The sequence below is a fragment of the Cupressus sempervirens genome, chromosome 5 (assembly GCF_028749045.1).
Source record: "Cupressus sempervirens isolate cs-2001-9-10 chromosome 5, ASM2874904v1, whole genome shotgun sequence".
Taxonomy (NCBI): Eukaryota; Viridiplantae; Streptophyta; class Pinopsida; order Cupressales; family Cupressaceae; genus Cupressus; species Cupressus sempervirens.
Genome location: NC_143122.1, coordinates 723,033,357 through 723,061,162, shown reverse-complemented (window position 1 = coordinate 723,061,162; position 27,806 = coordinate 723,033,357). Strand labels below are relative to the sequence as shown.

The 27,806-nt window shown below is 33.3% G+C and overlaps 1 pseudogene; it reads right to left on the bottom strand.

Annotated features, from left to right (window-relative positions):
- Positions 1-1,136: 1,136 nt before the first annotated feature.
- The window catches only part of LOC149558026 (glycine dehydrogenase (decarboxylating) 1, mitochondrial-like), a 123,581-nt pseudogene continuing 96,911 nt past the window's right edge, over positions 1,137-27,806 (bottom strand).

Genomic DNA, 27,806 nt, shown 5'->3' with positions numbered 1-27,806 from the left:
AGTGATTAGCAATAGAAAATTCATGATCATGCATCACATTTGGAGTAAGCATGACATACTAATAAGTGATGAAGACACATGTATCACAATGTGTTAAGACAAAAAAGAAGTATAGGCCACTATATATTATAGTGATAGGTCAAAAGGATTGCACATCATGTTTAATGTAAACATGACATAACAATAAGCAATGAAGAGATGTATATCACTATATGCAATGATGACAAAGTAGTATGGCTATAAGAAGGATCACTATAGATTACAGTGATAAGGCAATTTTTATTGTGGATCTCTTTTATAGGAAAATGGATATGGTGATAAGGGTTATAGTTATCACCATATTGGTCAAGGGCTAGAATTGGTCAAAATGTCAACCAAAGCATTGACTAGGATGTCATAATGGGTTTCACATCTTGGTTGATGCTTTGGTCAAAATTTTGACCAAACCTTGTCAAAATCTCAAAAAATAGTGGTTAGAATTCTTTAGAATAACTAAGAGGGGGATGAATCAGTTATCCAAGGTCTAGATATACAAATAAAACTTTTCACAACTTAGTGAACCCACATCCATAAAAAATTTTCATCATGCATGCATCTATTAGATCATGTTAGAGTAAATAATTAATATTTAATTATTTATTCTATTGCTTAAGTTTACTTAGGTCATGCATTTATTTAATATTTTATATTTAATGCATGTAGTGGTTAGTTGTTGACAACTCGGGAGTTTGTTCCTTTTTTAGCATATTCCACTTTTTGTGGATGTGTGCTGAGTTGTTAATCTTATCTTCTACCTCCTTCCAGCTTGTTCTACAAGCTTCCATGAGCTCTTTATATTCGGGCTCTCTCTCATTGTATCATGAATCATCATATAATTTCTTATTGTAAATACATTTCTTCTTGTGTTTGCATTATGATGGCTCTCATGTCCGTTTAGGGTTTTGCCCATGCTCCATGCTCCTCCCCTTCTATGGCTTCTCTTTGACAGGTTCGCATGCAGGTGATCTTGGCAACTGCGGAGTTGGATTTCCTCAACTCCAACATGGTATCAGAGCCTTCCTGCTGCAGCTTCGTTGAAGAAATTTTGAAGCTGTGATTTGAAGTCACAAACCCTAGTTTGTTTGTGCATTTTTTCTTCAAATCAGGGGATCAGAAATTTTTCGAAGCACTTTGGGACTGAACGAACATCACCATTGGATCCGGAAGGCCATTTGCAGTCAGGATTCATATAAAACTTGTCATTTTTGGAGACAGGGCAATTTTGGCAAATTTTTGAGGCTTCCGGGAGTCTGCCGTACGGTCGTATGGACGCAGCGACGGATTTTTTTTTTAAAAATATATATATTTTTCGGGCGCCCCCACCGCGCCACCACCGGGCCACCACTGCGCCACCTGCGCGCCACCCGCAGCGGCCGCAGCAGGCAGCGCCGCCCGCGCTCCGCCACGGCCCGGCCTCCTCCCGGCCGCCGCCAGTCCGCCGCCCTCCGCCAGCGGCTCCTCCTCGTCGCCGCCCTGCGGCCACCTCCTCCCGGCTCTGCCGCCCCTACGGACGCCTCCACCCGCCAGCAGCTCAGCCCGATAGCACTACAGCCCACTCAGCCTTTTTGCTGATTCAGCGCCTGCGGGGGTGACACGTGGCATGGGCGCCACGTGGCACCTTGCCACGTGGACCCGCCACATCACCCCTGCCACGTCAACTGCCACATGGCACTCTTTTTTTTTTTTTTTTTTTTTGCTGCGACGGCCATCAAACCGTCAAATTTAATCAGTTGACTTGCTGTCGTCAGCGCTGCATCAGCCCTTGCATGCACCTCTCCCGATTGCTTTTGGACCTACTTGTGGTTTTTTGGCCATAACTCTTGCATACGGAGGTATTTTTTCGATCCGAAAGAAGTGCCGAAAAGCTGGTTCCGAGACGGAGATTTTGGTGTAGGTATTTTTAGGTTTTGATTCTTTTTTATTACCTATTTTTTCTGTTGAAGTCCGAAGTCCTATTTTTGACTCTAGCATGCATATCTTTTACATCCCATGTCAGTTTTTTGAAAACTTTATATTTATGGAAAGCTGGTTCTGTGTTATTTTCAGAAATGTAGTCCTTTTTCTTCTCTTTTGGCCTCTTCTTTTTCTATCATAGTTTTGGCGTTTTTGCTCTATGGTGGATATTTTGAGTATTTTAGGCCCGAGGATCGTTTTCCTAGCATGGTTTGCTTTCTTTTCGGCTGTACTTTCTTTTGATGCAGCTCTTTTTCAGTTCTGATCATTGTAGCTATCATTTTGCAGCATTTTTTATTTTCACACTGAGATAAACTGTCACTTTTGTATTCTGGGAGTCATGAACGTTGTTTTGAGTCAGGTGTACTTGCACTATTTCATAAAGCACCATGGGGGGGATTATTGTTTGCTGTTTTAGGCATTCTCCCTTTGTCAAGTGAGTGTCCCTTCCATGACATTAGCCCATGCAGAGTCAGTTAGACCGTGTCTTTATCGGTGTCTGTACTTCTTTTCCTCTCTCCTCGTTCTTGGTTCGTTTGCAGGAGATTTTGGCTCACCTTCTCAGTTGCCTATCATCACACCCCGTCTGCATTAAGGGGGGGTTATGCTGTGTTCTAATGCATCCGTGGTTTGATGGTTCGATAGTGTGAACTATGTATTTAGTGGTTGATCCTATATACAAGGCGATTGCAGTGGCTGGCTACCTATGCATTTCGGTGAGATGGATCATCTACCATATAGACATGCTCAGTTCGTGCCTTCTTCTTCCATGGAGGTTTCTTCAGATCAGCAGTTTGGCAGATTTGTGACTTCTTCATGCTTCAGTGATGCTGCTTCTTCATGATCACTCATTGTTCCTGTTTTAGGGGACATTTTCCCTAGTTGGAGACTTCTTCAGCTCTTCACTAGGTTCTTACCTCTTTTTAGGGGAGGGTTTTTCCCATGTGGTTTTCTTTCTTTCCCTGCTTACAGAGGTTTCATCTTCTTGCATTGTACTTGGGTACCTAACATGGCCTCGTTGCCGGGACCCATTATGCATTTCATCTTTGTTTTGTGAGCTTAAGGCATTTCCCTAAGTTGCACTTAAGGGGGGGTGTTAGAGTAAATAATTAATATTTAATTATTTATTCTATTGCTTAAGTTTACTTAGGTCATGCATTTATTTAATATTTTATATTTAATGCATGTAGTGGTTAGTTGTTGACAACTCGGGAGTTTGTTCCTTTTTTAGCATATTCCACTTTTTGTGGATGTGTGCTGAGTTGTTAATCTTATCTTCTACCTCCTTCCAGCTTGTTCTACAAGCTTCCATGAGCTCTTTATATTCAGGCTCTCTCTCATTGTATCATGATTCATCATATCATTTCTTATTGTAAATACATTTCTTCTTGTGTTTGCATTATGATGGCTCTCATGTCCGTTTAGGGTTTTGCCCATGCTCCATGCTCCTCCCCTTCTATGGCTTCTCTTTGACAGGTTCACATGCAGGTGATCTTGGCGACTGTGGAGTTGAATTTCCTCAACTCCAACAGATCATACAATCACTTAAACTTGTAGGTTACTATCAAATCAACTTTGTAGAAATGTAAGCATGAAACATAACACATTCAATAACACATTTGACACAATGATTTAATATGGAAACCTAATTTGGGAAAAACCACTAGTAACATGCTACTTATTCTCACTCTTCTAAAGTAATGCCTTATGAAAGGCCAACCCTATTAAAGGTTACAATGCACACTATTAAATGTGACTTGGTTAAAGGATTTCAATCACCATGTCAGGAGTGAGCCTTGTTAAAGGGATTTAAATCATTCACTTGCAATGCCACCCAATTAAAGGATTTACAAATGACTGTTAGATCAACCTTAATCCAAAGGATTTAACCTAGATTGGTATAATGACTAGAAAGTAATAGTAAGGCTTAATCTGATAAGAACTTAAAACACACTTGCAGATTATAAATCTCTTTTTAGTCCTCCATTCTACTTGGCTTTCACACACTTCAACTCTGATAGCTTGTTCACCCTTCAAGCATTCATACCCTTAAGCCTTCTTGTTTTTCTTGCCAATGTAGTCTCTTCTCTTAGGTCATTGAATGAAGCAATACCCTAGACTCCTCATCTTCCTTAGGTTCTTGACATGGCAACCTTTTCTTCTGACTAGCCATCTCTATAAATAAAAAATTAAGATCTTTTTCCAATCAACCTCCATTATCCATTTTAGGGTTAGGTTGGATTAGGTAGAATTCAATGAATCTACTTATCATTTCATTTCATTCCCTTCTAGAAACTTCTCCTTCAATCCTCTTTTAATTTGACTCAAAATAGTTTATCTTGAATTTTGTGCCACCAGATCATCAAGCTCATCTTCTACATGGTTCACACAATCCAAGAAATCAAACATTTTGACTTAGGTTCATCAAATTCACAATCTTTCTCATAATGCTAATACTTGACATTAACTTGCTTTTGATGCTTGATACATATTACATTTCTCAATATCCACTATCAAAACACTTGGCATGAACTAAAGTTTATTTGTCCATGCAATCAAATAAACTTTACTTTGCTTACACTAAAATTCTACTTGGCTCCAACTAATTTTTTTGCTCAGCTTAAACTAGCTTTGCTTGGCACTTACTATGCAGATTTTTAAGCTTGGTGCACACAATTCATTTAACTTGTTCTTCTAAGCTTAATCAATGTACCCATCCTTTACAACCTTAATTATATTATCAATGCACTATAATATCACTGTCTTAACTAATCCTTGTACTCCTTTTTAATAACATAACTCAACCTTCCCTCTAGGTGCTATTGTTACCTCATTTGATCAAATCCTCTTCATCAATCAAACAAATGATAGTACTCAAATCATCTAAGTAATTATCTTACCAAAAAGTAGCAGGTTTAATATCAAGGAAAAAATAATGATTGAAACACATTATCATACTTGTATCAATTTATTTTCAATAATATCCCTCTTTGGCATTGATGAAAAACCAAACTTAATCAATACAAGCAACAAAATACCAAAATAAAATAATTCCTTTTATTGAAATCTCTCCCTTAATCAACAACTTTTAGCTTCTAAATAGGTTACAAAATTTTTGTTCTGATCAATAGACAAAACAAATCATCCTTATGACTCCCTCTTGATCACTTCTTATATCTCCTTCTTTATCAATAATATCTCCCTCAGAAGTCAGGATTTCTCCCTCAGTAGGATTTCTTCCTCAATAGGAACACGATTTATCTGTCTCCCTCAAATTTATCCCTCTTTCACAACAATACTAAAGACTTGTCATCTTAGTATATAGATATGACCATTTTCTAGTTTCTCTCTCTATCACCTAGCTTATGACTGATTTGTAGCTTCAACTCTTTGATTACTTTAGGAAACTCCTAAAGTAAGATCTAGTGCATCAATGTGTAACATATGTTAATCATCTTGTTTGATGTGGGGCACTCCTCATGCTTCTTAGATAGCCTTTTATAGGGGTATCTCTACTAGTTTACCTCTTAGATACTCATGAGCATCCTTAGGTAATGCTTTGTTGAAGATATCAACTATTTTCTCTTTTATGTTAACATTTCCATCTTCATCTATTTATCTTGAACTAAATCTCTCAAGTAATGATACTTGATTGCAATGTGCTTACTCTTTGTATGCATCATAGGATTCTTTGATATATTTATAGCATTTTTATTATCACAATAAAGTATCATAGGTTCAATGATTTCCCCCTTCATACCTTTGAGTAGTTGTTTGATCCATACAATTTTTGTACAATTTATTGCAATAGCAACATATTTAGCTTTAGTTATAGATTGAGAGATGTAGTTTTGCTTCTTGCTAGTCCATGTAACTAGCTTTTTGCCTAAGAAAAATGCTCCTCCACTAGTGCTCTTTCTGTCATCAATATTTCCACCCCAATCAGCATTAGTGTAGGCTCTCAATTCAAAAATTTTATTTTTCTTGTAGTATAGACCATAGTCTTCTGTTCCTTTCAGAAATCTCTTTATTCTCTTAACAACCATCAAATGATTTTCCCTGGGATTAGTAGAAAATCTTACAACTATCCCAATAGATAATGCAATATTAGGTCTAATATGTACTACATATTGTAATTTTCTAATCATAGACCTATACAATGTTTGATTTAGCTTAATTGAATCATCATTCTTTGACAACATATGTCCTATTACTATAGGTTTGCTTACTGGATTTGATTCTTCCAATCCAAAAAAATTCAGTATCTCCTTCACATATTTTGACTAAGTGATGTATATGCCATATTTCATCTTATGTACTTTAAACCCACAAAGAACTTGATCTCTCCAAACATAGACATATCAAATTCTTTTTTTATTTCATTTGCAAAAGCCTTACATAAAGTATCTTGACCTCCAAATATGATATCGTCAACAAAAAATTTAGATAATAATTACCTTTTCATTTCTCCATCTTCAAGTATAGATTGTTTTTATCATCAATCTTCTCAAATCCAATCTTCAAAAGATAATTATGAAGCCTTTCATACCATTCTCTTGGTGCTTGCTTCAAACCATATAAAGCTTTGTGTAGTCTACATACCATATTTTTGTTGTTAGCATCAACAAATCCTTCTAGCTATTCTATATAAACCTCTTCCTCCAATATATCATTCAAAAATGTAGACTTAACATCCATTTGATAAACTTTGAAACCTTTATATGCAGAGTAAGTAAGAGAAGTTCTTACTCCTTCCAATCTTGTAATTGAAGCAAATGTTTCTCTATAGTCTATCCCTTCTTGTTGTGCATATCCTTTACAAACTAATATTTCCTTGTTGCTTGTGACTTCACCATTTTTATCTAAGTTTTTCTATACACCCACTTGGTTCCAATCACATTTTTATCTTCTTGTCCAGGAACTAGTGTCCATGTCTTATTTTTCTCAATTTATTTATTCTCTTCCTTCATGTCTTTACTCTAGTCCAAAACTTCTAAAGCATCTTTCACTATTTTAGGTTCATGCATGCTAAGAAAACATGTATCATTTCTCAACTTGTTCCTTGTCATTGGTCTAGCATCTTTATCTCCAATAATCTATGCAGCAAGGTGATGTCTCTTGACATATTTAGACAATCATGGTTCTACTATGTTTTCCTCATTTGGTTCCTCAATTTTTGAATCTCTGTGTACATCTTTTTCACATAGTTTAATATCTCTATCATGTACACTAATCTTAGAACCATAATGTGCCTCAACTTCATTCTATAACTCAGCACCTAAATGTAGCTTGGTTCCTAAATGCAACTTGGCATTATAGTATCTAACTCAGTAGTCACTAAAACTTGTTGTTAGTTTGCAACTTGATTTACAACATCTTCGATAGGCATACCTTCATAAAAGTATACAAATGGTTTGTATTCTTTTTGTTCTTGTATAGGTTCAGCCTCATGTACTTTTGTGTATTCATCAAATTTCACATTTTCACTTTCCACAACTTTGCTAGTGTTAGTATTTAAACACTTATAAGCTTTACTTCTTGTGGAATAACCAAAGAATATACCTTCCTCTCTTTTTACATCTAATTTACCATTCCTAGAATCTTTGAGAATATAATACTTTCTTCCAAATACCTTATAATATTTTACATTGGATGAGTATCCATACTATAGTTCAAAAGGTGTTGAATGAGTACCTTTCTTGACTTGTACATAGTTCAAGGGATAGATAGTTGTACTTACAACTTATCTCCAGTATTTTAAAGCAACATTTTTCTCCATCATGAGTGTCCGAGCATAGTCCATTATAGATTTGTTCCTCCTATCAACAAATCCATTTTGTGGAGGGGCCCTAGAAGTAGATGTATGTCTTTTAATTCATCTATCATTACAAAACATCTCAAAATCATTTCATTTAAATTCTCCTCCTCTATCAAATCTCAAAAATTTCAAACATTTACCTGTTTCCTTCTCAACTCTTGCTAAGTACCACTTAAACATTTGGAGAGCATCATTATAGAATAATCATCAAAAAATAGCATAATGTACTTATCTCCTTTGTAGCTTTTCACATCAATTGGTCCACACAAGTTAGTATGAAAAATCTTTAATATTCATTTAGAGGTATGATTCTTACTCTTAAAACTTAACTTTGTCATTTTGCCTAACTAGCATTGTTTTCAAATTATATTATTAGGCTTTTTCAATTTAGGAAAACCTTTGGCTCTTCTCATGTTACTGATACTAACCAAGTTATCAAAATTAACATGACATAATCTCTTGTACCATATCCACACATCATCCAATTCTACAACTAAAGAAGTAGCATCCTCTATATCAAGGTAGAATAGATTACCTCTAGTTTGATCATCTTTTCCAATTAGTTTTCCATCAGTATCATATATCTTAGCAATCTTCTTCTCAAACTCAACCTTACAACCTAAATTATTCAGTTGTCACACACTCAACAAATTATAGTTAAGTGCTTCAACATAATAAGCATTATCACAAAATCTTTTATGTGAGTTTGATAGAATCTTTTCTTTTTATCAAACAAGGTGCACCATTACCAAACCTTACACTATTTCCATCAAAATAATTCAAGGTAATGAACTTACTTTTATATCTAGTCATGTGATGTGAGCACCCACTATCGAATATCCATCTATCATTCTTGTTCACACAAGACACTATTGTAGTTGCATCATCCTCGTTAGATTCATCCTTCATTGCAACATACACCACTTCATCATCATGATCATCAGATCCATCTTTTGTTTCCTCTTTAGCAATGTAGCAAGACTTCTCTCCTTTATCTTTGTAATATTTTTTGTCTTCATCTCTTCTACTTTTATACTTGTCTCCACCTCTCTAATTCTTCTTCTTTGGACATCTGGCTGCAATATGAATAACCTCATTGGATTTGAAACACATGATAAGTAACTGACCTTTGAACTTTCCTTTACCATTGTGATATCTCCTTGCTAGTAATGCTTCAAGTTGCTCTATATCCTCCTCATCTATATCAATGTCAGTAGACACATATTTTACCTTTTCCTTCTTCTTCTCATTAGGGTCCTTCAATAACAGCTTAGCTTTGAAAGAAGATTCAACATTGTCAAGTTTGAAATTATAAAAATTAGATAGTTCAAAAGTAGTGAACCTACCTACTAGACCTTCAAGAGTTAGATTAGAAGTTGGTATACATCTCAGCTCTTGCATTGTAGAAACTCTAATAACATAAATGGCCAGTAGTGTTCTCAAAACTTTTTTTAGTATAGTCTAATCATCTATCATACTAGTAGATCCCCTTATTGCATTAACAACATCCTTTATCCTAGAGAAATATTGAGCAATATTCTCACCTTCTTGCATTCTCATATCATTGAATTTACCTCTAAGACTTTTAGATTTGGCTCTTAGAACATTTGTATCACCTCCATACATAAACATTTATAACATCAAACTTGGCATAACTTAGGGTAGAGGCAACTTCCAACATTTCTTGGTTGTGTTCTTTCTTCTTTTTCAGATCTTCAGTGGTTACAACTCTAGTAGGATTGACATGCTCAATAGAAATGGTGGATTGTACATGATCTCCTAGACCTCCTAGGTGTAGCTTCATCAAAATTTTTGATGTAGGAAAGTTATCTCTATTAAGCTTAGGTACCTCTCTTTTTGACATCTTCATCTTTTTTCTTCTAGTACCTTCAAACTAGTCCTCTTAAGAAGATGTCTCTGATACCAATCATTGGAATTCTTTGGAATTATAGAGAGGAGGGGTGAATTAGTTATCCAAGGTCTAGATATAAAAATAAAACTTTTCACAACTTAGTAAACCCATATCCATAAAACATTTTCATCATGCATGCATCCATTAGATCATACGATCACTTAAACTTGTAGGTTACTATCAAATCAATTTTGCAAAAATGTAAGCATGAAACATAATAGATTCAATAACATATTTGATACAATGATTTAATGTGGAAACTCAGTTTAGGAAAAACTACCAATAACATGCTACTCATTCTCACTCTTCCAGAGTGATGCCCTATGAAATGCTAGCCATGTTAAAAGTTATAATGCACACTATTAAATGTGACCTAGTTAAAGGATTTCAATCACCTTTTTAGGAGTAAACCTTGTTAGAGGAATTTAGATGATTCACTTGGAATGTCACTTGGTTAAAGGATTTACAAATGATTTTTAGTTCAACCTTAATCCAAAGGATTTACCCTTGACTGGAACAATGATTAGAAAGTAATAGTAAGGCTTGATCTGATAACAACTTACAACACACTTGTAGATTACTGATCTTTGTTTTAGTCCTCCATTCTACTTGGCTTTCACATACTTCAGCTCTAATAGCTTGTTCACCGTTCAAGCATCCATACCCTTAAGAATTTTCTCTTTTCTTTCCAATATAGTCTCTTCTCTTAGGTCACTAAATGAAGCAATACCCTATACTCCTTGTCTTCCTTAGGTTCTCACACATGACAACCTTTGCTTCTAACCAACCATTACTATAAATAGAAAATTAAGATCTTTTCCAGTTCAACCACAATCATACAATTTAGGATTAGTTTGGATTAGGTAGGATTCAATGAATCTACCCATCATTTCATTTCATTCCCTTCTAGAAACTTCTCCTTTAATCCTCTTTGAATTCACCTCAAAATGATTTATCTTGAAGTCTGTGCCACCAATTCATCAAGCTTATCTTCCACATGGTTCACACAATCCAAGAAATCAAACTTGTTGGCTCAAATTTATCAAATTCATGATCTTTCTCATAATGTTGATACTCAACATTAACTTGTTTCTAATGCTTGACACATACTGCATTGCTCAACATCCACTATCAAAACACTCGGCATGAACTAAAGTTTATTGGTGCTAGGCATCAACTAAAATTTACTCATCTTACATTGTATCACTTAACTTACACTAAAATTGTCATTTCTTGGCTCCAACTGATTTTCTACTCAACTTACACTAAATTTTCTTGGCACCTATGGTGCAGATTGTTAAGATTGGCAGAAAAAATTTGTTTAACTTGTTCTTCTAAACTTAATTAGTGTACCCATCCTTTGTAACCTTAAGTAGATTATCAATGCACTATAATATCACTGTCTTAACTAATCCTTGTACTCCTTTTTCATAAAATAACTCAACCTTTCCTCTAGATGATATTGTTAACTCATTTGATCAAATCCCCTTCATCATTCAAACAAATGATAGTACTCAAATCATCTAAGAAATTATCATACTAGCAAGTAGCAAGTTTGACATCAGTGACAAAACAATGATTGAAACACATTATCATACGTGTATCAATTTGTTTTTAACAATAGTCTCATTATCAAGGGAGGCCATTTTTGACCAAATGCATCATTGAAATTTTGACATTGAAAAGAATTGGTTAAAGTTTTGATGATAAAAATAGCGAAAAAAATAATTTGTCAAAATTTTGACCAACATGAGTCAAAAAATTGACCAATTTTCATCAAAAAATGAGTCAAAATGTACTAGTGCAATATTCTGGAAATTATTTTCAATATTCATTGTATAAAATGATTGATAAATATAATTATGTTGGGCACATTATACATCACATGCATGAAAATTTGTTAATAATGAAAAGAGGGTCAAACCCACTATCATAGAAGACATTTAGATACACAACCTACTTGAGCTATCTTCTATTATCAAAGCATCACCAAATTTTTGAAAAAAACTAGCTTCATCTTTTTGGTACCACTTTTTCATAAAACTAAAGGCACTTCAATGCCTAGGTTGTCTATCTTGTAAATGATTAATTCAACTAGAAACTCAAATTCAATTGGTTGACTAGTACTTTATGAAAGAGTACACTATATTAAAATTTTACAGTTATTTTGTAGAACCCTATAGACTTCTAATTCATGTGATATAGTGGGTATTTTCATTGGAATATGTACAATAGATGGAAAGCATAGGTGTACTCTTTCACAGTTAGTAAAAGAAAACTATTTTTCCTTCCTTGTCTTTTGGATGTGGAGGGTCTACATTTGAGAGGAGCATTTAATGTGGAACAATATTTTTAAATTTTTTTAAATATGATGTTTTTAGGCACTAGAAATATGATCCACTAAACATAATTGGTGCAAAGATTGTACAGAATAGGAACTCTGCAAGAAAATGTCAACATGAGTGTATGTCATTGATTGAAATTTTTAAAAACTTGGACTCATGAGAAGAGGTCAAAATAAAGATGGAGAAATGTGCCAATGAAAATAATATTTTAATATAGGAATTGTCAACACAAATTAAAGAATTTCACAGACAAAATGAAAAAGTGCAACCCATAAAATCCTACAATTTCTACCACATAGTGGATCATCCAAGTATAAATCATCTTCCACAGGCCATAAATAAAGATTGTATAGATGCAGATTGGTGTCAATCAAAAATTATTTCAGTGAACCTAATACCTCTACTAATTTTGAAGACTTTCTTGAGGATGAAAAATTTAGCAAATTATTAGATAATGAGCATTGTGATCACTAGTACAAAAATAAAAATATGAGACTAAAAAAACTACTAAAATTTGTATATATGTGACTAAACTTAGTCACATGACTAATAGTAGTTAATATCTTGTCATTTATAACACTACTCAACTTACTACTTAGAAATTTTAGTCATGTATTTGATCATTGATTTTGATAATTGATTTGGTGGTATATTTAGTAGTATATATAGTGGTATATTTAGTAGTATATTTAGTATTTGATTTAGTAGTATATTTAATCACATATTTAGCTGTATATTTGACAATTTATTTAGTCACATGTTTAGTAGTATATTTATAGCATATTTAATCATATATTTGGTATATTTAGTCACATATTTAGCGATATATTTATTAGCATATCTAGTAGTTTATTTTATCAAATATTTAATAGCATATTTAACAGTGTATTTGGTCATAATAGGGCACAATGGAAATGAACCACCATCCATCTACTTGTAAAGCAAGCACTCTTCCATTGAGCTAGCACCCCTTAAAAAATGATCATATAATGTATTTTTTTCTACATTGTCTTGGTTCTTATCTTTTGAGTTCTTTTTATTTAATATATCATCTAATCACTTATAATTGAGCTTTTCTATTTCATATATTTAAGTGGAAAATAAAAAATTGAACATCTTTGAATGAGCCTCCACTACCAGAAATAGAAGGAGTTGCACAAAGATATATTGCTCAACATCATGTTACTATGATTGGGGGTATAAACCAAGGCTTAACATCCATATATGTAATTTAAGCCACATAAACAAGATGAGAACTTTGTATATACAAACTACATAAAGGATGTATGATGCAACAAGAATGTATTGTTAGTGACAGGCATTTCACTTTGTCTCCTGTGAACTCTATAAAGTGTCACATGAAAATGAATTGGCAAGATAATATGAAAAGAAGTTTGAAACTTACCATCCCCAAAACTAAAACATAGGATTAAGTTGTCCTCATCAAAAGTAGACAAGGTTTGCCCAATAATTGAAATTGCTTATAATTCATAAGGATTTGGATTATCTCCAAGATGGTGTAAAATTTTCTAATTAAAAGACTTTGCACCTAACATCCATAAAAGTAGTTCTATTTCTATTAAAGTAAAGAAAAGAAATCTTGCAAAGATGTCAATTGAAACCAAGGAAAAGAAGAAAAGCTATACAACTTCACATGAAACATTTCTAAAACTAATGGAAAAATTAAATTATTAGGGCTGAGGAAAACCTCTCCACTCTTTTCTTTTTGTGAAATTGATACCCACAATTAAGTAGCATGATTCGAGGCCAGCTTGTGTAAGAGCCTTAGTCTCCTACAATAAATATAGAAGCATTCTAGAGTCATTATTTTTTGAAATAAGGTTTTACATAATTATTTTTAAATATAGTAAATTTTTAAGTAGATATAGATACAAGTATCATAAAAAAAAATGAAAAATAAAATAATTAACATATGAAAATTTTATTCCAAAAATCACAAGCTTTGAATATCACAAACCCACCAATTTTGAGAGCTTTTAAATTTAGTTCATTTAAACTTTATTAGTATAAAATGTGGAGCATGGATTATAATCTAGTGGAAAAGCCAAAAAGTATTAATGGAAACTAGCATCATGAGACAAATCTATTTATCCATTCAATTAAATTATATATTGGTCTTATATCTCAGTGCTTGCCACCTATAAAACTAAAGGACATAAGCCCTACCTCTAACCAACATACTACTAATATTGAAACTCTTTATTTTGTAGCATTTAATGCTTATTGCATATACAACTATCCACTTAGTTCCTTATACAATTCTACTTTACTTGGCCTTTTAATGATTTTGCAACACTTGGCATCTATTGGAGTTTCCCTTACTTGAATTCAATAAGAATTTCCATTTTTTTCTTCTTTTTTTCTACTCAAAAACTAGTACTAACTCAGCTCCTACTAATTTTGGTAGACAACTCAGCATACACTAGGATTTCACTCGGCATTTGAAGGTAATTTTCCTTACTTGGCAATAGTGTAAAAACTTTGAAGATTTAACCTTGCATCTTTGTTCATGTTGATCTATCCCTTTTAAGTACTAACTTATCTAGGAATTGATGTATGATAAAGCATTTAAATATTAGTTCCACATACCTTCTCTTGCTTAGTTTGATGACATATGACCACTTGACCATTTAGGTGAAGTGATCCCTTCATTTGATGTGTTGCATCCATATTTTCTCTTCCATGTCTTATTCATTTCTTCTCGCATGTGTTCAACATCTACTTTCCCTTTTCCTTTTTTGAATTCAGAGTTAGATGCCTTTGACTTGTTAGATAGTGCTTGCTAAAAGGACCAGTCTTCAAACAACTAAAGCATGTTGTTTAGCTCAACCATCTGTTGTAGCTTCTAGTGAAATGTGTTCTTATACAATTCTCATGGATGTGTCCATACTCTTGATAGTAGTGACATCTATGTCTTGTATTGTAGTCCCAATTATAATAATTTTCATGTCTTCTTCCCTTGTTTGATGAACATGTTGTCTTGGATCTAAACTCAAAGGCTTTATGTCCAAACTTTTGATAATTGTACCTTGTCCTACATTCATGTGCCTGATGACCTTGTTTGTAAAACTTGTAACAATGTTTCATATTCTTTGACTTAGTATTCTAACTACCATTATCATTGCTATATGTCATTTCTTTCCACAATGATGACAAGTAGGTTTGGAGTTCTTACCTTTGTCACTTCTTTGTTTAGTAGTCTTGGATGACTCTCCTTTAGTGCTAGTATATCCTAGTCCTAATGTGTCATTACTTGATCTAGGAGATTTTAGTAGCTTCTCAAAGTACTTGATGGCTTCATTGGGATTGTTTAAGCTCTATACAATTTATTTTTCTCTTCTCAATTCATTTTTGAATTGTTCATTCTACAACTTTAGGGTGGAGATTTCAATGTCTTTGACATTTAACTCATGATGAGAATTCATTGTTTAGCTTAGAGTATCTAGCTATATGTTGGAAACTCTAGCAAGCTCAGTTGACTTCTCATCTAGTCTATTAGCTAAGTTTCTCTTGTCATCTTCTATCATGACCTTATCCTCAATGGCTTTCTTCTTTTGCTTAGTCACTTCACATAATAGTATTGCTTGTGATTCCTACTCCAATTTGAGATTTCAAATCTCTTCAACTTCTACTATATTATTGTCCATGGGATCTACAATTTCTTCATCAAGCTCACATGATTTACCATCTACAAATAACTTTGTGGTGTCAATATCCTTGTATTGATGGCAATCTCTTTCCTTCTCTTTAGTGAACTCTTCAAGGCATCTCTAGCTTCATCTAGTTGTTACAGTAAGAGGTGTATCTCTATCTCCTGATTCTCAATGGTCTTTCCCAACTTGTAGACTTCCATCTCAAGAGCTTTTCTCCAAGCTATAAGGCTTCTCTTAATGAGAACTAAGCTCTGATACCAATTGTTTAAATTTACAAGTGGGAAGTAAACTTCTGAGAGGGAGGATGAATCAGAAGTATTAATCTTTAAACAATAAAACTTTTAACTTAAAAACATTGCATGTATAAACATATAGAAATAACATGTAAATAAAATACATCCACATAAACACTTAACACCAAATATGATTACCCAAATACCCTCCAATGAGAAGGTAAAACTAGGGTGGGAATGACACCCACAACTCTTCACTACCACAATGATAAAGTTCACTTGTTAAGATTAAACGTGTTGACCATTCTCATGATTTTCCCTATGAAAGGCATGCCCTGTTAAATCTTACAAGGATTGTTAGATCCTACCTTGTTAAAGGATTTTAACACTCTATCAAAAGTGTACCTAGCTAAATGATTTATAAAATATTCACTTGGAATGTCACCCTATTAAAGGATTTACACAATGGCTGTTAAACCAACCTATCTCCGTAGGATTTCATTCTGCTGATACAATTTTAAGAAAGTACAGTAGAATGTTTGACCTAATGACTTGCAGTCTACTATTACTAATTCTAGATTGCTATTCAATCTAATCTAATCCTTTTTGATCTAATATGAAGCTATTTGTAGTATTGATACTCTATTCTTCTAACTAATCTATAGTTCTATCCTTCTTCTAAGTCTCCTTCAACTTGATCAATTCACCCGTTCCACTTCTATCATCACATTATCATGTATGCATTCTCTCTTACACACACTTCAAAGTATGGGGCTTTGACCTTCTTAAAAGGTTTTTATGACTTAGGGGTAGGTATGAATCTATGATTGAGATTCATCCATCTTTCCTACTCAAATATTTCCATTTTCTTGATTGGTTGCATTTTGATTGCATAGGAAATCCAAATAGATTCGTTCTTATCTTTAATCCTTCGAGATTTATCCATTTGTCAGCTCAAAAATAGTTCACATCTTAGTTTGTGTTACTCAGCACTTATTGAGCACCAATGCTTGACACATACTAAATTTTGTCTTGCTCGACACTTGAACTTTTCTTGACATCTATTAGTCACTCAACACTTGAAACTTTCTCGGCATTTTCTAATTTATCAGCATCTATATGACTTGGCACTTGTTGAATTTTTGGATCGACACATATTGTAACTTAGAAAATTTCTTGATTGTGTTCACAATCAATTGTCAAAACCAATATAAGATCAACAATCTCCCCCTTTGACATGAGTGTCAAAAACACTTAACTATACATTTTGTTCAGCATATATAAAAAACTTCAAATTTGTTCAAAATTTTGTGAAGGACTATACCCCTTAAAATTTTGTATCTCCCCCTAAGTTGATGTGACATTTTTGTATCCAAAATATCTCTGAATAGATTGATATGCCTCAACTGAAGCTCCTTGTATTTAATTCTAATACTCTTTATTTGATGTATCTTGTTATGTTATCTGATGTATCCTTTTATGGTATCTAATGTATCCTATTATGCCCTATTTTTCTCTTCTCCTTTCTTATCTCTATTTATTTTATCACCCCCCCTCTCATTTTAGCTCCCCCTTTCACATGTTTCCCCTTGCAATTAAGTGTACTTCTTGGTTTTTCAATTTCTCCCCCTATGCTTTCAATTTATCCCCATTTTTTGACACTTATGTCAAAGGGTCTATACTCTAATTTAGTATTTAGCCAAGAAGGTCCTATTCACTTCCATTACAAATTTTAGAGAAGTATCCCAATTTTGTATTGCAACTTCTAGGGATTTAATTTGGATGGTTGTCTCTGCTGTAAAGTGAACTAAGCCATCTAATGTAGAAAGATTAAGATCTTTCTTTATCACATTCTCTATGTAGGCTAGTTCTTTTGTAAAATTTTCATGTAAGGGGTTAGGGAGGCTTGTATCTAAACTAATTTGTCTCTTGTATTAGCTTCTTCTACTATTAATACAACTAGTTCCTTTGTGTGTACAATGTTGTGTTAAAGTGCTTCTCACTTTGAGCTAGATCTTTAGGCAATTGCATGCTTGATATCTTTAAGTTCCTCTCCAAGCTCATGATTCTCTGGCTAGTTTATTGTGTGAAGATGGAAGGATCACACAATTTTGAGTACCATGAGAAGATATTCTCAAGTACCATCTTCACCTTTTCAATTTTCTTAGCTAGCTCTACTTGTGATAGTGCTATCTCATTAGATATTATTTCATTCACCTTTTCTTGAAACTTCCTTTCTAACCATTCCATTAGTTTTGCATTAGTATCATGGTCTTCACTTTACACTTGGTCAACTATTTCTAAAAGTTTCTCCATAATGGGTTTTGTTTCATTAGGTTGCTACATGCTAAATGCATATAAAATGCATATAAAATGATGTCCTTTATTTCAATTAGTGCTTACCTCTATTTATAGTCATTGTAGAGTATCTCCTACTTCTTCTTCCTCTCTAGTGCCTCTTGCTCTTCATTGATATTATCAATGTTCATGGTTACATAGTCATACTTAGGAATAACTATTTCTTCATCTAGTGTAGGGTCTCCATGATGAAGTACCCTTGCAACCTTTGTAGATCTCAAGCTTGGTGCTGAAATTTGAAGTGGTATTGCTTCAGTGCTCAACTTTTGTGGCATTCTTGTTGGAGTCTCAGAAGTTGGTAGATTAACCAAAGTTTGAATTGCTTCTTTCTCCTTTTCTTTTGGGATCTCCTTCTCCTCCTTTGATCTTTGTTGGTCAATCACTATTATCTCTAGTGGTGCACCTTGTACTTGTGTTGTAACAAGAGAAGTATCCATCTATCCTATTTAGTCCTTTGCTGACTCCTGAGTAGTTATAGTGACTTTGACTATGGAGTCAACCTTAGATAATGATAGAAGATGTTTCTTTTGTTGAAATCTTATCCCTAGTCAAGTAAACTACTACTTTTTGCAACTCATCTACACTGATCAACACTAGATTACTACATAATTTGGCTTGTAGAGTTGTTTGGTCGAGGATCTTCTTGAGATCCTCTATAGTCAATGGGTTTATGTTCTAACCAGAATTGTCAAGAACATCCTTTATTTTTATTATTTCTGTAGGTGTAGAAGTGTCATGTGGAGGACTTGGAGGTGGCAATTGTGTGTCTTTCACACTCTATTCTATTTACTACTCTTTAGAAATTTCCATATCATCCTTTTGAGTTTCCTTCTCCACTATATCATCTACCTTTTCTTTTTCACCTTTACCTTCCTTTTCATTGACATTCTCTTCTCCATTATTTCACCCTTCAAAGGGATCTTCCTCTCCTTCTTTCATAATTGTTAGGCCATAGATTAATTTCCACATTTTAGTGGAATTTTTAACAACATCTTCAATCTTATTTCAAAGAATACTAAAAGCTCTATATTTGGGTGCAAATTTTCTCCCATGCTTATTATTTTCCTTGGTTATTTTCCCTTTTACAAGGTTTGGCATTACTCAAGCCAATGTTGACTCTCTTATTTCTTTCTCCATGTTGAGGCAATAATGCCATTTATTTTCAACAATAGAATACAACTCTTTGGGCATTGAATTATCAAGTTCAAGTGGGGTGTTCTTGAACTTTGCCATCATGGCGTAGATTGATTCTTCAAACATGTTTTTTTCTCCTTTATTCAACTTATTAAAATCAATGCTCTATAAGCCAGTTAAGTCTACATTATCTTCAATATTATCACACATATTTTCTAAATCAGACTTGGTGGTGTGACTTACCACTCTAAATTGGCTAGTGTCTTCTGACTCTATTCTCTCTTCACCTGAGTCATGTTGAGCAACATATTTTCTTCTTAGCTTCTTCTTTTCTAGTCCTTGCTACTTGATAGCCTTCTTATTCTCTTCCTCCTTAGCCTTCTTTGTTTTAGTTCTAGTACTTTCCCTTTTAGTAGGCTTATTTAGGCTTGGCTTGGCTATATTTTTTCCTTTAGGTTGAGCTGTAGATTGTTTTTGAGCTTTTCTTTTCTTTGGCTCTAGCTTGGTAGGTGCTTCCTCAGCTTGCTCTTCCTCTTTAGCACCTTCTTTCTATTTAGCATCTTCAACCATGCCTTGTGTCAAGGAAAGTAGCCCTTGGCCCTATTCTTCTTCTTCATCATCATCTTCTTCCTCTACTACTTCTATTGTTCCTTCACCAAATTTGGCCTTAAGCTTCTTGACCAATTTTTCCTTTTTATTTAGGGTTGAAATAGCCTTAAACTCCATCTCTACCTTGAACTTTACAATATCAAAAGTGCTAAAGGGTTTTACACCTTTATCAATGTCTTCTACAAGCAATGTTGTGATTGTTATTGATGCCTCATCAATGTTAATTTCATATCCAAGTAGCCTTAGCCATCTCACCCTTGGTACTACTACTTGGATGTAAGTGTAGTTAATTTCAACTAAGAAATAAATGTCATTGATATGCTGATCTATTAGAGAAACTGGTATTCTAAGCCTTTGCTTCATAGAGTTCTTGAAGTCCACAAAATAGCTTTTCATTAAGGTTTCAAAATTGGCTCTGATCTGCTCTCTATACTCATTAACTTGTACTGCTATAGACCTATTTGTTTTCCAACTTATTTTACCAAAAGAGGGGAATTCATTCTAAACATATAAAAATATGCATATCAAAATTGATCCAAACTTGCATTGTGCACTCTTGGATCTCCTTATTTCTCCCAAATTCTCCATAATATATTGTAGTTGCAATTTTTCTAGATCATATGTATGATCCTTCTTGACAATTTTGTATCCTACATGAACTACAATGCATGGTATACTATTTAGTCTACTTGACTAGTAGAATTTATGGGATATAACCCTAACAAAAAGTTCTACAAGTGGATCTTTTATTGTGTCAATAGTCATGCCCCTTTTGTTCCACTTTGCCTTAGTGTTCTTCTCTATGACTTCTTTTGAGTCACTCCTCAAGGTCTTTGGCCATTCTAGGGTTGGGTACCCTATTACCCTATGTATTATTCTTTTAGACAAATTAATAGGTCCATCCTCCAACCATAGGCATCCATCATGAATTCTACTTAAAACTATTCTTATCCACTGAGTCTTGAAAACCATAGGGAAATCTAGTGCATAGGTTAAGCCCTTTCTCTCAACAATATAAAATTCCTCCTTCAATATCACATTCTCACAAAGTTTATCATAGGTTTTTCAAATCTCCGTGTCACCTATTGCTCCAACTTTACAATTATAAAAAATTTTGACATCGTGTACCATAACAACCTTAGGTGGAATAATAGATAAAGTGCCAACAAGGTCATTTTTGTAAGCCACTTTAGGAATTGGCCTAAAATCTGGCTGCTTAACTTCATTACAAACCAATTGAACCTCAAATAGTTCCTTATCCATGGGATTCCTAGATCTAAATGCCATTTCTGAAAGTTGCGGTTTCAAGATAAAAAAACTTGTGTAACTGTGTAGCTTGGTACTTGAATAAATACATTAGATCGACAAAATAATGTTGAATCTTTTCTAGAATCTTCGCAAAAGAATCAATCTTTTTCTTGGAAATTGTCTATGTGCTCTTCTCACTCTTGCTCTATGTTTACAATGACAAGAGATGATTGAAAAATCAACCTTATACCCTTTATTTTGTAGCATTTAATTCTTAGTGCATATATAGCTATGCACTCAATTCCTTATGCAATTCTACTTTACTCGGCCTTTTATTGATTTTCCAACACTTAGCATCCACTATAGTTTCCCTTACTCAGCTTCAATAAGAGTTTCCCCTTTTTTCACTTGGCAACCACTGCTAACTCAACTCCTACTAATTTTGGCAAACAACTCGGCATACACTATGATTTCACTCAACATCTAAAAGAAACTTTCCTTACTCAAAAACAATGTGTAAACTTTGAAGATTTAACCTTGCATCTTTGTTTATGCTGATCTATCCCTTTTAAGTACTGACTTATCTAGGAAATGATGTGTGATAAAGCATTCAAATATTAGTTCCACATACCTTCTCTTGCTTAGTTTGATGAAGTATGACCACTTGACCCTTTAGGTGAAGTGATCCCTTTATTTGATGTGTTGCATCCATCTTTTCTCTTCCACGCCTTATTCATTTCTTCTCTAATGTGTTCAACATCTACTTTCACTTTTCCTTTGTTGAATTTAGAGTTAGATGCCTTTGACCTTGTTGGATAGTGCTTGCTGATATGACCAGTCTTCAAACAACTAAACTATGTTGTTTGGCTCAACCATCTACTATAGCTTCCACTAAAATGTGTTCTCATACAATTCTCAAGGATGTGTCCATACTCTTGATAGTAGTAACTACTATTTCTTGTATTGTAGTCCCAATTATAGGAATTTTCATTGCTTCTTCCCTTGTTTGATGACCATGTGGTCTTGGATCTACACTCAAAGGAATTATGTTCAAACTTCTAACAATTGTAGTAGTATCCTTCAAATCTTCATGCATGCATGGTCCTTGTCCTACATTCATGTGCCTAATGACCTTGTTTGTAACACTTGTAATGATGTGTCATATTCTTTGACTTAGTATTCTAGGTACCATTCTTGTTCCTAAAAATATTAGTTGTATGTCATTTCTTTCCACAATGATGACAAGTAGGTTTGGAGTTCTTACCTTTGTCACTTCTTTGTTCAACAGTCTTGGATGACTCTACTTCTTTAGTGCTAGTAAATACTAGTTCTATTGTGTCATTATTGGATCTAGGAGATTTTAGTAGCTACTCAAAGTACTTGATGGCTTCATTGGGATTGTTGAAGCTCTCTACAATTTCTTTTTCTCTCCTCAACTCATTTTGTAGTTTTTCATTCTCCAACTTTAGGGTGGATATTTCAATGTCTTTGACATTCAACTCATGATGAGCATTCATCATTTGACTTAGAGTATCTAGTTGCATGTTGGAAACTTTGGCAAGCTCATTTGACTTCTCCTCTAGTCTATTGGCTAAGCTTCTCTTGTCATCTTCTATCATGACCTTATCCTCAATAGCTTTCTTCTTTTGCTCAGTCACTTCACATAACAATATTTCTTGTGATTCTTGCTCCAATTTGAGATTTCTGATCTCTTCAACTTGTGCTCTATTCATGTCCATAAGATCTACAATTGTTGCATCAAACTCACATGAGTTGCCATCTACAAATAACTTTGTGGTGTCAATCTCCTTGTATTGAGTGTCATTTTCAGCTATGAAAATCTCTTTTCTTCTCTTTAGCAAACTCCTCAAGGCATCTCTAGCTTCATTCAGTTGTTGCAATAAGAGTTGTATCTCTATCTCCTAATTCTCAATGGTCTTTCCCAACTTGTAGACTTCCATCTCAAAAAAAATTCTCCAAGTTGTAAGGCTTCTCCTAATAAGAACTAGGCTCTAATACCATTTGTTGGGATTTACAAGTGGGAAGTAAACTTCTGAGAGGGGGGGTGAATTAGAAGTATTAATCTTTAACCAATAAAACTTTTAACTTTAAAACATTGCATGCATAAACATATAGAAATAACATGTAAAGAAAATGCATCCACATAAACACTTAACACCAGATATGATTACCCAAAAATCCTCCAATGAGAAGGTAAAACTAGGGTGGGAATGACACCCACAACTCTTCACTACTACAACAATAAAGTTCACTTGTTAAGGTTACATGTGTTGACCATTCTCATGATATACCCTGTGAAAGGATTGACCTATTAAAAGCTTACAAGGATTTTTAGATCCTACCCTATTAAAGGATTTTAACACTATCAAAAATGTACCTAGCTAAAGGATTTACAAAAAATTCACTTGGAATGTCACCTTGTTAAAGGATTTACACGATAGCTATTAAACCAACCTATCTTCATAAGATTTCATTTTGCTAATACAATTTTTAGAAAGTATAGTAGAATGTTTGACCTGATCACTTGCAATCTACTATTGATAATTCTAGATCACTATTTAGTCCAATTTGATCCTTACTAATCTAATATGAAGCTATTTATAGTACTGATACTGTATTCTACTAACTGATCTGTAGTTTTTTCCTTATTCTAAGTTTTTTTTAGCTTGATCAATTTACCCCTTTCACTTTTATCATCACTTTCTTGCATGCATTCTCTCTTACACACACTTCAAAGTATGGGGCTTTGAGCTCCTTAAAAGGTTTTCATGACTTAGGGTTAGGTATGAATCTATGATTGAGATTCATCCATCTTTCCTGCTCAAATCTTTTCATTTTTCTAATTGGTCGCATGTTGATTGCATAGGAAATCCAAATAGATTCATTCTTATCTTTAATCCTTCAAGATTTATCCATATGTCAGCTCAAAAATGGTTTACATCTTAGTTTGCGAAGGCACAAACTCTTATGTTGATTCTGTGTAACTCGGCACTTGCTGATCACTGATGCTCGACACATACTAAATTTTGTCTTGCTTGGCACTTGAACTTTGCTTGACATCTATTAGTTACTTGACACTTGAAACTTACTCGACATTGTTCATTTGCTTGGCATCTAAATGGCTTGGCACTTGTTGAGTTTCTAGCTTGGCACATATTGTAACTTGCATCTATATTATACTTGGCATCAACTTAGAAAATTTCTTAAGTGTGTTGACACTCAACTATCAAAACCAATATGAGATCAACACCCAGAACTTGTTTGGCTCCTCACCCTACATCATAACCTGCTAGCCATGAATGTTAATGAGATAACTAGTATTTCACTTTGATATATTTTTTAAAATATTAATTAACAAATCCAAGGCATGTTAAGTGGTACAACCAAAAAGCATAAATTCTAGTTAAGATCGCTACACAAATTTAAAAATGGGAAAGAGATTGGGTACAAGTTATCCTCTACAAGATGGATGAGGCAAAGAAAGGGAACAAAAGAAGGGCTAAACATAAATGCAATTCATGCACAATTTATATATATATATTTTTATGTATGATATGTTTTAAAAGCCTCCACTATATTATATCTAGAAAAGACTACATTCTCCTTTTCTAGAAACTCATTCTCATTTGAATGAGCCACCTCTTTATTACCACTTTGTCAAATGATTTCTTCTTCAAAGGCTTAAATATTTGACCTACTCTTTACTAGTGTAGCCTTACATACATTTTATTGGACAAGTGGCATTCACAATAGATTAAGTGAATATGTAAATTTTTTAAGAGTTGTTGTCACTTAAGCTGCATATCCAAAATTGTACAAGTACCTCCAAATGTTCTTTAATTCTAAAAATATGAATTAAAACTGAAGCTGACTCTTTAGTTGAAAAATGTTCTGCCAAAGCATGACTTTTATAATTTACCATCTCCAAATGCATTTACAGACTGTCATTTCTCATTACTAAATCTCTTCCTATGTTTCCTTGTGCTGCCAATAATTATTCTAGATTTTTAACCTTTTGACTAGAGGTTTGTGCATGACTATTTTTAGTGTAGCCTTACAAAATCTTGCAAATAAATTAATACAAATATGTCATCAATCTTCTTAATAGAAAATATCATTAATAAAATTTATAACATGTGATGTCAATAAAATTTAGGCATGACAGTTCTCTTTAACTACAAAATTTAAATTACTAGCTAATAAGATGCATCGAGTTATCCTTCAATCCTTAAGCATGAATTAAATATTAGATTTATTTGTTCTTTATAGTTTCAAATAGAAATAAAGAACATTTTACTTAAACAATGATCATAAATATTTTCATGCCTTAAACACCATTTTCCACCAATTGTCACATGTACACAGGTAAAAGCACAGATTTGTGTCATCATTTGTGATACAAAAACCTGTTTTGGTCAAATCTCATTTCTCTATCAAAACTCAATTTTTTTCAAAAACTAAAAATACCCTTTTATATATCTCATATTCAATATCATCATTATATAAATTTTTGAGTGTTTTGATTAGTTATAATATGTTATAATCTCAAAATATTATAAGTTGATATTTCAACATTTCAGAAGATGCTCCCTCAAAAAAGGGAAAAAAATAGTAAATGATATCAAACAAATAGAAAAATTATATTTATCACTAGAGGAGAGAATCCTCTTCACAAATATGTAATTTTTTTTCAAGAAGGTATAGATTTGATAGGGAAGTTTTGACGGGAGGAAAAAATTGTTGGATTCTGACAAGGTCAAACTTGAGTACTTATAACAAAGAAAATATACATCAAAAATAATTATTTCTTTTTTTGTTCACTAGATATACATGGCATATATAAAATTATTTCAAATCAGAACAAAAAAAGATGTTTTGCACATACTTTCTTGACAGGAACTACATCCTATATTTTTTATAGTTAAAAAAGGGACTTCAAAATAAAATAAAATGAATAAATTGTTAGTCAAAAAAATTATAAAAATTATAGGCATAAAATTCATACAATTCTATAGATTTCATTAGTTTACATCATCTTCATATTTTAGACACAAATACCATTTTTTTTGTCATTAATGTTGAACTGTCACATTCTAATATCACGTTTCTTTATAAAAGGTGACACAGGTTTTTGATTTTACCCACACAAATAATTTAACTATAGTAGCAAAATGAAATATTCTAAATAAATATTGTGGGTGCAAAGAGCACTTGTCTCTATAATTCTATGTTGAAAAGTTTTTGCCCGAAATCCCCATACCTAGTTCAGGTGTGTCTGTGGGCACATGCTAGGATTGTGAGTGTACTAGGGTGAGCATGATAAAAATGTAGTTTACTAAATATCAACGGTGAAAATTTTAATAATGCTTTTTCTAGTCCTTTACAATTACATATTTCTTATATCTTTCACTACTCAAATAATTTAAAGTTATCATATCTAATGGAAATGATTTAGCACTATCATTTTAGAAGTTACAAACTTATTGTAACTTTTTTATAACCATGTGATAGGAGAAAATTCTATAAAAGGAGGCCAGATAAAATTGAGAAGAAGAAAGTCAAGGTGGGTTAAAAATATTTGTTGAGAAAAATAATAATCTATACCTACATTATGAGATTGAAATTATCACACAAATGATATGTGCAATTAATTTCATTAAAAATTATAGATGGAAAGAAGACTAAAATTTCTATTTGGAATATATTAAAGATTCAAAGGATTTTTATTTAGATACACATATGTTGAATAGAGAATTTTTTATTTTATTTTTTTGATTGGTAAATGGCCAAAGCCTAGAATATTTATTATATATTATTTTTATTTGTAGATATTAATTATTATTATGTTTAAGCTCAAGTAGACTCAAACCGAATACCTTGTAGATGAGAGGCTCACAATTTACCACTGTGGTGTAGGCTCTTGCCTAAACAGAGAATTTATCTTGGATGCATAAAGTTATAGTAATAGATTTAGACTTTAGTTTTATAGTTCAAGATATTTATCTTTTTTTTTTTTTTTAATATAATACATACATGCATACATATCTACATGCATCAAGACACACACACACACACACACACACACACACACACACACACACTCACTCACTCACTCACTCACTCAAACCCCTAAAACAAATTGCATGCAACCATGTATCGAGTATAGGCACCCACACCTGAACTAGTAACTTAGCTATAATTAGCATCTCTAGAACAGCATGCACCCATCCCAAGGGCATGTCCCCCCAAAAATGAACCATTAACCCAACATGATCTCAGAAAAATTAGTGTTAAAGTCAAAATAACTAGAAGAAAACTAGGCCTATAGTTTAGGGTCACAACTAAAATGGAGAAATCATATATCCAAATAGTTACTAGAGCCTAGAAATCTAAAACCAATAGAAGAAACAAATAGCATGAGTGCCCCAAATGTGAAATCTGGGGAAAACTAAGATCACTAGA